This window comes from Gekko japonicus, unplaced genomic scaffold (genome assembly GCF_001447785.1).
Source record: "Gekko japonicus isolate JY-2015 unplaced genomic scaffold, Gekko_japonicus_V1.1 scaffold1116, whole genome shotgun sequence".
In the NCBI taxonomy this organism is placed as follows: Eukaryota; Metazoa; Chordata; class Lepidosauria; order Squamata; family Gekkonidae; genus Gekko; species Gekko japonicus.
Genome location: NW_015172590.1, coordinates 38,324 through 49,611, shown reverse-complemented (window position 1 = coordinate 49,611; position 11,288 = coordinate 38,324).

Sequence of the window (11,288 nt, the reverse complement as noted above, 5' to 3'; positions counted from 1 at the left end):
GTACCATACAGGCTCCCCTCCAAAGCAGCCGTTTTCTTGAGGAGAACTGATCTCTGTCATCTGGAGATCAGTTGTAGTTCTGGGAGACTTCCAAGTCCCACCAGGAGGACCATGCCAACCCTGCATGTTGCTTACATGGTTACACTGGCTCCCTGGGAGTGTTTCTGAGGATGTGAAAATAGCAGGATGAAGAAACTAAAAGCCACCTCTCTTCTTGCTGCCTGCTGTAGTTCAAATCAGAAAAGAACTTGTGTGTATCTGGGAGGCACCAGAACTCCCATCCCATGTGTGATGCAAAGACCTCGTGTTGTTTCCCAGCAAATGCCAGGACTTCACAATTTGTAGCTCCTGTCTCTAGTTCCAGCTCCTGCCAACCTAGCAGTTCGAAAGCAAGAAATTGCAAGTCGATAAGTAGGTACTACTTCAGTGGGAAGGTAACAGCGTTCCGTGTGCCTTGGTGTTTAGTCATGCAGGCCACATGACCACGGAAATGTCTTTGGACAGTGCTGGCTCTTCGGCTTGGAAATGGAGATGAGCACCACAACCCTAGAGTTGGATTCGACTGGCTTTCGAGCAAGGGAACCTTTACCCTTTTTTTTAAGGGGTTGCAGTAAACACTACTATTTAAAATCTGTGCACTAAACCATTTACTGTGGCCTGTCTGGATCATAGATATGACAGAGCGCTTGTTTATATTTCACATAAAAATTATTTAACACTCTTTATATTTCACACTGTTCTGAAGTTCATGCCCTGTATCTGGTCAGTCTCCTAATCCTGGCAAATAGCACTAGAAGTTAAGGGAGGTTGAAACTAAATTGCGCGCATCAAACTCTGCAAGGCAATGCATTGCTGAAATTTTGCTGAAATGTTAAGTGGAGCACATTTTAAAGGATTTTGTTTGCTTTAAAGCAATAATGTTTTGCCTTTATTTGCCAAATACATAGTCATGAAAGCCATCCAGATATGGCTTTCTGAGAGGCAAAGCAGGATTCGTGTCCCACAATTGTACAAAACTAGTTGCGAGCCTGACTTGGAAACTTTTTTGTAGGGTTGTCGGCCTCCAGGTAATGGTTGGAGATCTCCTGCTATTACAACTTGTAATGTATTCAATAGCTGCCATTGAACGCATGATGTATGTGAAACATCTAATTGACTTTCCATGTTGAGCTTCATCCTGGGCTAGGATCCAAATCCATCCAAACGCATTGCTAGCCCAGGAAGCACTTAGCCAATCACCTTACAGCAAGCTCCCTGAGCGGGAACATCCGTGATTGGTCCTTATATGAACAACCGTATTGGTTGGTATTTGTACAGTGGGTGTGGCTACATTAGCCGGGAGAGTTTAAAAGCAGGACAACTGCAATGTAAAAAAGGAACTGTTCTGTTCTGGCTATCAGATGTTGATCCGTGTTCAAGTTGAAGAATTGTGTTCAAGTTGAAGAATAAAGCTGTGTTCTTGCTGAATCACTCTCCGACTTCTTTGTTAAGCGAGCGACTTAACACAACTGATCTCCAAGCGATAGAGAGAATGGCCGATTTGGAAGGCGGACTCGATGACATTATACCCCATTTAAGTCCCTCCCCAAACCCCATCTTCCTCGGGTTCCACCCCCAAAATCTCCAGGCATTTCCCCACCCAGAGCTGGCAGCCCTATTTCATAGAATCATAGAGTTGGAAGGGACCCCCAGGGCCATCTTGTCTAGTCATCTATATGGTGTCAGAGAAGATTGCCTGACCTGCTCTCATTTATTGTCAATAAGAGCCTGGATTGATCTCTTGACTCCCCAGAGGTCTCTTCTTTGACTAGAGATGGCTGGTGACATGCAGGATGATTCCTTACTTGGTACCCCTCACGTGCAGAACCTGCCATAGCCTTGCCTACCTGTGCTGGGTCAGACTGAAGAGCCACCTGTTTCTCACACTGACCAAAGGAAGTCCACACAGTAAGGCATGAAGACAATAAATCTTTTCCTTGCTGTGCACCCTTCCTATAAACTGGTGTTCAGCGACACACGACTTCTAAACATAATCATTCCTCATTTATTACATTATTGTCCCAACTTTCCCACCAGGAGAATGAGATACATGGTTTTCTCCTCTGCAGTTTTGCCATGACAACAATCCTTGGAGGTAGATTAGGCTGAAAGAAAGTGGCTGCCCCCAAATCACCTAGTAAACTTCATGGGAAAATGTGGATTCGAACCGAATTTTCCCTGTCTCAGTCTGGTAATCCCAACCACCACACCAGTCTTTCTCTCCAGACTCCAGTTGTCCCCATTTACCAGAAACAGTCTATTTTCTGACGCCCATTATGGTTAACTGCTGTTCCTCTTTTGCCTTTGGGGGGATATCTTGTTACAAGTTAGTTTTAAAGCTAAGGTTATTCTTTAGCTGCATCCTCAGAGCATTTGGAGCTTAACTCTCTGAGGAAAACTGGGGGGGGGGGAGGAACGGATGCACCTTTTCTCCAATGCTCAGCCTGTAAATGCATGTGCATGGATGCTAACGCGCCATGCAGTGCACAGCATGCTATTTCACACACTGCAGCTATGGGGGAGGGGTGCTATTTTGAATTACTGATGACACTGTGTCAGGTGGGGGGGGGGACCAGCAGTGTGGCTTTGGAATCCGTGAAGGTCAGGACACTTTAAAGTAATGCAGAACACAGCAGGCAGAATAGAGACCTCAGCACTGCTTAATAAGGGGAGAAGTGCTCAAGCAATATTCTTTATTCTGACGAGAGTATTGCAAATGTGTCCCTGTTTTTGTCTTGCAATGGTAGAGAATATGTGGTTCCTGCCTAAAGACAGCTTATCAAAACAGCAATGATAATAGTTTATATATAGTAGGAATATCATCACTGTCACCCGGTCTGGAATTCCAAGCACGTTCTGACCTCCACACTGATCTCCAAGCACAATTTCCAGCCCTATGCGTGTACCCTTTTCATTGTCTGATGCCACAATACTTTTGAACATCAGCAGCCCTACACTTTCATTTTAAATGCAAAGCCACACAGTGGTGGAAGATCAGTGTGCTAAGTCTCTTTGAATGTGTCAAAACCACTTCCGTTCCCCAGAGAAAATATAAAACTGAACCAGGAAAGCATAAAGAACGATCATTGGTGGTTTGAGAGACACCCCTATTAGAGCAACAACGTACATACTGAGAAGCCCCTTCATCATGAGTTTTCCCATCCTTGCATGAAACGACATGTGTGTACGTGCTAGAGCCTTATACTTAGCAGTATCAGTTTGTGTGCTGAAGAAAAATAGTTCGTAATAGATTGGTGAATACAGTCTTATCTTTTGCACCACAGTTTGTTTGGGAGCTCGAAAAATTAGCTGCGTCACTGCTGGATTCAGCATGCTGTTTTTTCTAAGAAGATTATAGGCTGACTTTTAAAGTCCGTGTTCCTGAGACAATTCTGATCCAGCTCTGCCTATTTTCGTTTAGGTCTCCCTTTATAAGACTGCATGCTATTGGTGTCTAGATGCCAGCTCAATCAGCATTGTAGTAAGTAGAAGAAAGTATAACTCAAGAGGCCATTATATGGCTGGAGTTTCTGCAAAAGCTGCTACATTGAATGACACCACTATGGATCAGTGGTGCACTTAGGTAAATTTAGGCTCTGGACTTAATGTCCCCCTCCCACAATGTTAACGTTTACTTCAAGGGTGAAGGTGAAAGCCTGATTTTTGAGATCCCTGCTGAGCCCACAGACTTCAGTCCCAAAGTCTGGACCTAATGGCATCACCGCTACCAATCCTCTTAAACCCTACTTGGCTGTTGGAACACATTCATCATCACAAGGACAAGCATAGCCTGTTTTAGGCTTATGGGTGTGAAGCATTCTGAATCAGCACACCCAGCACTCAAAGAAACCTTCTTTCTAGAGATGCCAAAAATATAAGATTCTATTTCCACAAGCTTGTATCTGTTTAACTGCCAGGGTTTTCTCCTCCAGTTTAGTGACAGATCCATAGCCCTCTCTCATAGAAACACAGTTCCATAGACACACTATTCATCCAATGTAAATCTGTGATGAAGATTAGTGATGCTGTAACACCTCCAGTTCTGCTCGCCTTCTGATTACCAGTCCAGCACAAACAGAAAACTTCTCCCTGTGTCCTTTGGGGGTAAAGCTTGGGGGCAGAAAAGAGGCAAATGCTCAGCTGATTGCTCCCCCACCCCCAGCTTTTCCCTGCTCTGCAGGGACAGAGGAGAAACAGTGTGGGGAGAACAAAAGCTAATTGCTGGGTTGGGGGAGAATGTTAGCAAGTTGCAACCATCTCCTCATTTCCATCATGCTTGGGGTGAGGAGATGACAAGATGGCCATTTCTGACTTGTTGCTGCCAGCTCCCAAGCTTGGGAAGGAACTTTTAAAGATACAAGGCAAGGAATAAAGGAAAGAGAAAGAAAGAAAGTGATGCATAATTATTACACCCAGGAACAGTTCCCCTTTCATGAGAATAAAGCAAATATTACTTAAGCACATTGTGTTTCATGCCACTGCATCATTCCTAAACATATTTCATAGCCCTTCATGAGAAAAATAGACTAAAATATAGGATTGTAATTCCATTCTACAACTTGGAATTATGACCAAAGGCGAGTTCAGTTTATTCCCAGAGCCGTTTTTCTTCCACCTTGCTTCATGTTGCTCATGAACCCAACCTTTTCCAGTTGTTTTTCAGTCTACTTCATATCCTTAATAATAATACAAAGGTGCTGTTATATTATAAGTGTTTTCTGTCATCCTTATGACATTCATTCTCTCAACAGCGTGTTTTTACATTCTCATTTTAAGTAGGAGAAGCGGAAGTTTAGAGGCCCAGACTCAAAGCACATGACCAGTCTGTCTTTGTTCATTGTATGTAACAGGTATATGAATGGGCTCAGTAAAATCCTCCTACATGTCACATGAAGCTGGAGCAGTCAGGTGCTCCCTGCAGCAGGTACTTTTGTGGTGACCCGGGGAGTAGTCTTCCCTCAGTCAGAATGAAGGGTAAAGGGAACAGAGAAAACCCCCATAATGAGGGAAAGGGGGTGTGTCTATCAGCTACTATCAGCCATGGGAAGAGTTAATGGAGTCCGATGTCTGCACTGCCCGATGTCTGCACTACTAATCCATTCCAGAATGGCAACGTGCTCTGATTCCAGAGATGGAAAAGAGAAAAGAATAGATCCTTCAATATGACAAATTCACCCGTTTTCTACTGGTTAGTTTTCCAGAGGGGCTTTCAGGATGTGTGATGGGACTGAAAACAAAGGAAAATATAGCATATTTATTCCAAGAATTTTTAAAAGTAAGAATGTCTATCAAGGGTCAAGGGGAGGGGGAATTAAAATATAGGGTTTGGAATAAATTCAGATGTGAGAAATCAGCGCGCTCCAATCTAATCTCCAAAGTCAAGGTGGAGAACATAAGAGCATAACCACTAGCTCTACATCTATTTCCTGTGAAACAACCAGGAATTCGTCTTCTGTGCTCCACCTGTGATGGTCAGTAACAGAATAGAGAATGAATGGTATAGTAGGGGCTCTTTACATAGAAAACAGAAACCTGGTTCCATGGTCCCCCACTGGGGACCATTTACAGTGGGGAAATTGGGGGTCATGTGTGGCTGGGTAGCCACTGAATAGGTGTGGGGAGAGCTGATCACAGGCTGTATTGCTAAATGGTCTGGTGAATGGAGCTGACAAACTTTGGCAAACTCTTCAGGGTGTAATATCCACCTCCACATTGTGGTACCTTCCCCCTAGCAGGGCACTGTGTAGTTACACGGACAGGCTGTTTACACTGGAAAGGGAGCATTTAAGGAGGGGGTGCCTTAGACTGGCACTACAAATACATCTTTGTAAGTAAGGTAAAGGTAAAGGTTCCCTTGCTCGAAAGCTAGTCAGATCCGACTCTAGGGTTGCGGTGCTCATCTCTGTTTCAAAGCCGAAGAGCCAGCGCTGTCCGAAGACATTTCCGTGGTCATGTGGCCGGCATGACTAAACACCACGGCGCACGGAACGCTGTTACCTTCCCACTGAAGTGGTACCTATTTATCTACTTGCAATTTCTTGCTTTCGAACTGCTATCTTTGTACCAGGAACCACAGAACTGCCCAGTCCCGTCCCCCCCACCCTCCGGCTACCTTCACGCCAGTCCCTGCAGCCAGTTCTGCTGCTGCCGCCCCCTTGCCTGACTTCTTCGGACTACTTGTTAATGTGAAGGAATGTGCAGATGCTGACTTTGTTCACAGTCCTTTGTAAGTACTACCCCTAAATTAAATTTACTTTGTAATTAATTACTTGTAATTAATTGTAATTAATTACTTTGTAAGTCCTATGCCTAAATTAAAGAAGTGAATTGGATTATCTTGTACTTGGGAATGGGACGTAGAAAGATACGCAGGCTTGGATCCAGTACAGCACTTACATGAATAGAACAAATCCCCCCCCCCCCGTTTCCTATGAGCAGCAGCATTCCAGGGGCTGTTTCAAGCTGCAGTGGGAATAGGCAGGAAAGAAAGTCATGCTCCATAGGCAGAAATCGTTCCATCAACAGAAATGTTTGATGGATTTTGTAATGTATCCAGTCCAGACAAATCCAGACAAGTCCAGAGACAAATGCAGAGCTTCGCTCCAAGAGACAATGGACTATGTGGATCCTAGCCCGCTCCAATCAGGGGGCTAGGTTCCCGGCCAAGAGTATATGGGACTCTTGGCCACTGTAAATAACCTATAGGGAAGTAGGGGTGTGTTTTGGGTGGCGGTTTCTCGGGGGATATAAGCCGGCCTGCGAGCCGGCCAAAGTCGTCTTGTTCCTGATTGAATAAAGTACGCTTTGCTGAAATCACTCTCCGTCTGCGTACTTTTCAGATTTTGAACTAATGAAGATTATTCTAATATGCTGTCAATTAACCTGTCTGTTCTTGGCTCATCAAACACTATGACTCGTTGATACCAAACAAATGATTTGTCATACCTTGGGATGGTTGACAGGTATTGCACTGCCAACTACTGCCAAGTCACAATTAACTTTTTTACTGCCAGACCAGTGCTGAGCTTTGTGTAAATATGCCTTGCGCTCAGGACCACAGCCCTCTTGCATGAATCAGATACCAGTGCGATGAAAACTCCCCCCAAATACACGTACACAACAGCAGCAATGTTCACTTGCCAGACAAAAGTCCCACTGAACAAGCACCAGAGAGTTTGGATTCCTACACTAGAACTGGGGCCAGAGGGATTTTTTATTGGTTTGATAGGACTTCTCTGCTGTGCAGGAAAGCAGTGGGTTTTTTTGTGGGGGGAGTGGTCTGCTGGATATTGTAACTCTGCATGCAAGAGGATCTGGGAGGGAAAGGGTTAAGAGAATTCTCTCACTCCTGTATGCTTGGCAGTTGGCCCCACCCTCTCATCAGTTAGATGTTGAGCCTCTTTGGCCCTTGCTTGCCTTCTGTTTTCATCTTATATAGGACCTCTCTTCTTCTCTCTCTTACCTGGACTTGGAGCTGTAGCAAGTTAATCTTTCTGAAGATAATCTGTTCACAATAGGTTAAATGAACCTACATGAATGTGCCATGTAAGATGTGCTTCTATTTCTTTCTCTCATTACTGTTGGAGTCAGATCATCTTTGTAATTTGTCTGAACAGTATTTTCCCCTTAACCAGGAAATGTGGAAATTGGGGATACTATGAAAATGCTTCTGTACTTCAAGCCAAATGATATTTTTTTTACATTTAACCCATTTTTTTTACATTTAACTCTGTCTTGGAAGCCATATATCTTTATCCCTAAACAATGTATTGTATTAGGAACCATCAAGTTTGGAACACACAGATCAGGAAGCCATAATGTTTATAGCATAGAACGATCTGCATTTTCAAATATGGCACTTTGCTGATCTTTGCAAGTAAAATAACTAAGGTTCCGTTCAGACGGGCAGCAAATCCTGCCTTTGGCCCGGCTCTAATTTGATCCAAATCTTTTTTATCCAGTGTTGTATGACCAGACAGCTCCCCTTACCACGCGCGTACTCCATGGTGGATTGTCTAGATGGCGTCCACCTGAAGGAGCTGTGCGGGCGGGTTTTTTAAAAAAAATTCTGTTTGCGCATGCGTCTCTGCGCCTCAACGTGTACTTGTTTTTCCATGCATGTGTGGAATTCAATGGTTAAAGCACTGCCAATGGTACCTCCCTCTAGGTACCGTTTCAATTAACACAGTTCATACATTTCACAGGCCTTTCAGAAACATGAAATTGTCCAGAATGTTTGACTGGAGCTCTGCGGCTGTTGCGCGTTTATGTGCATATTGCTAAGAGTTTTTTAAATGGCGGCTGTTCGGGATGGTCTGGAGTCAGACCATCCTGATGGGAGAATTGTCCACTGGAATGATCAGACTGGGGAAAGTCCGCCATTGGCCCATTGGCAAGCATTTGCTCTGGACTAAAACTGGTATCTATTAAGTACGGCTCCCTGGTGGGGCTGAACGGGCTGATCACAGAAGCGGCGCTTCTCCTAGATGTCGCCATCTGATCATTCCCTTTAAATCCGCCAGGCACAAGTGCCTGGCACAGATCTAAAGACCCGTCTGATCAGGACCTAAGTAAAAATGAATTTGCATGTTCATGGAGCATAAATTTACCCGGAGAAGAAACTAGAACAACAAGTTGTCCCAGCTTAATGAAAGCCACTGGAAAAGATGGAATTGCATAGTCTTGTCTGTTTTTAACTCCTACAATTTAGAGATATAATCTGCCTATTTGATCAGTTTTGTATTAATTGCTGAAATAAGATGAGGTGGAAGAGAAAGGGGCTTGAGGATGAATTTGCACATGTGAAAACATTATCAAAAGCTGTCATAATTGGCTTCCGGTCGAGCTAAGATGGAGAAAAAGGTGGAGATCTGTTCAACTTCATGAACAATGGAGAGGGAGAAGGATAACATATCTGCCAAGACCAATCACATGAAAGCTAGTACTATTTGAATGTAGTACAAGCCTTAATGTGAGAAAAACACAAGGGGGAAAGATCAAGGAAAGCAGGTGATCGTACCACGTTTCCTCACCCAAACATCCTTGGTCCCTTAGTTAAATATGAAACCTGACAGAGCAAAATCAAGTGGGGAGAGGTTATCTTGTATTCAAAACCCCTCTTACAAAACACAAATGCAATCACTGATTGAGATAATACATCTAGTGCAAACTAATCAGTGACAATGAAAGCACAGATTTCACAATATCCCAACTCATTTCTGTGTGCATAGTAAAAGCAAATCCACGAATGGATGTATGAAAAATTGGAATTATAATTGATTGATGTTCCTTCATAGGATGTGTTGCTTTGCTCCTTCCTGAATGTTTCTGTTTTTCTGATATCACTGTAGACCCACAGCATTGCTATTGGTGGCTCAGATGTGCTACCATTTCTGAACTGGTATCTCCTCTTTAAATTTCTAGATCTGTCCGTTTCAGAGGAAGACTGGATGTGTTTTCAGACATTAGTATCACATGAAGCTGCCTTATACTGAATCAGACCCTTAATCCATCAAGATCAGTACTGTTTACTCCAACTGGCAGTGGCTTTCCAGGTTCTCAGGCTGAGGGTTTTTCACATCACCCACTACTTGGTCCTTTTAGCTGGAGATGCTGGGGATTGAACCAGGGATGTTCTGCATACTAAAAAATGCTTTACCACTGTGCCATGCCCCCCTCCCCACTTGCACATTACTTTCAAGAAGACAATACACTGACACAGCCTAGCACCTGCGACCCCACACCTACATACAGAAGTCTGGGCATTTCCAGAGCCCGCTTTTGCAAATGAGCCCAAATCCTACCTATGTTTGGGGTAGGGTTGCTAGGTCCTCTCTGTTGCTCCAATGGGAGAATTAGGGGGGCATTCTGGAGGTGGGATGTCTCATGACTAGGGCTGCCAAATCCCCCCAGGGGGCGGATTTCCCCCCGCTTTGGAGGCCTGATTTCCGCCGCTGCGGAATCGGGCCTCGGGGGAAACCCACCGCGGCGTACACGTCAGCTGTATGTGATGTGATGACGCCGGGCATGCTGTGGCCCCGCCCCCAGCGTGCCCGGCGTCATCACGTCACATCCGGCTGACGTGCATGCGGTGCGCGCGTGTGAAGCGCGCTCGCGCTCGGGATCACCATCCGGGAGCCCCCCACCGCCAGGTAAGAAAGACTTGGCAACCCTACTCATGACATCCCCAATGTGATGATGTCACCCAGAAGTGATGTCATTACATCACGGACATGGTGTAGGGATGCTCTGGTATTTGGGAGAAGCTCTATGGTTTTTTTGCCCTCAAGCCATAGAGTTTGCCCCAATACCACAGCATCTAACTCTTTTTGCTCTTATACAACACACTCCTCCCCACTCCCAGAAAGTCCCTCCCCTCCCCCACCAGCATGACGATCGGATCTGGCAACACTACCTGCAAGTCCTTGCTGGCTCCCATTTGTGTAATTCTGTTTTTAATTATACTCCTTACTGCTTTGGCAAGCAATCTTTTCCAAGATATTAAAAAAGACACATCTCTCAAATCATTTATCTTACTTTTCGTTTTTTTGTCTGATTCCCATGCTGGGATTTAGGCACAATATGGAAATGTTCTTGATTACAGAGTTATTGTGGAGACAGTATTATGTGCTGATAACAGCAACAACAAAACTCCTAGATGACACATAACCCGACTCAACAGGATGCTTTGTTTCTCCTTTACTATTTATGAAATGCCAGATATGAAACACCTTAAAAAGAGGTTCCATATTACACTGAACTTGCTGCTGGCACCCTATTATTAAATGAGTTCACAAGAAAAGGCACTGATTCATCTCACCTGAGTGACTTCTGAGCATCTGTCTAATATATAGGCTTTTGTGAGGGATCACAAACACATATTTAGCATACTCTATCTCTTTGCTAAAGGCAAAAATGCTTTACCAGTGGCAGAACGCCACAGGCTGGCTTGTCCACATGACTTATGGTGTGATGACATTGCATACTCTTCCCATACCAGAAATTAACTACTTTTGAGAATTTTTTCTTAACTACCAATGTGGCAGTACTTTGCCAGATCCGGAGAAAAATAAATCAACGTACAGATGGATTCTGTCAGCTATTCTAGTTATTGTAATGATCAGGGGTCATTTCGTAGAAAAAGAGGTGCAGGAGCTCATTAGCATAATTCATTAGCATAATTCATTAGCATATGCCACACACCCAGACATCACCGGAAGTGTGTCAGAAGGCAACACCCACCGCTCAGG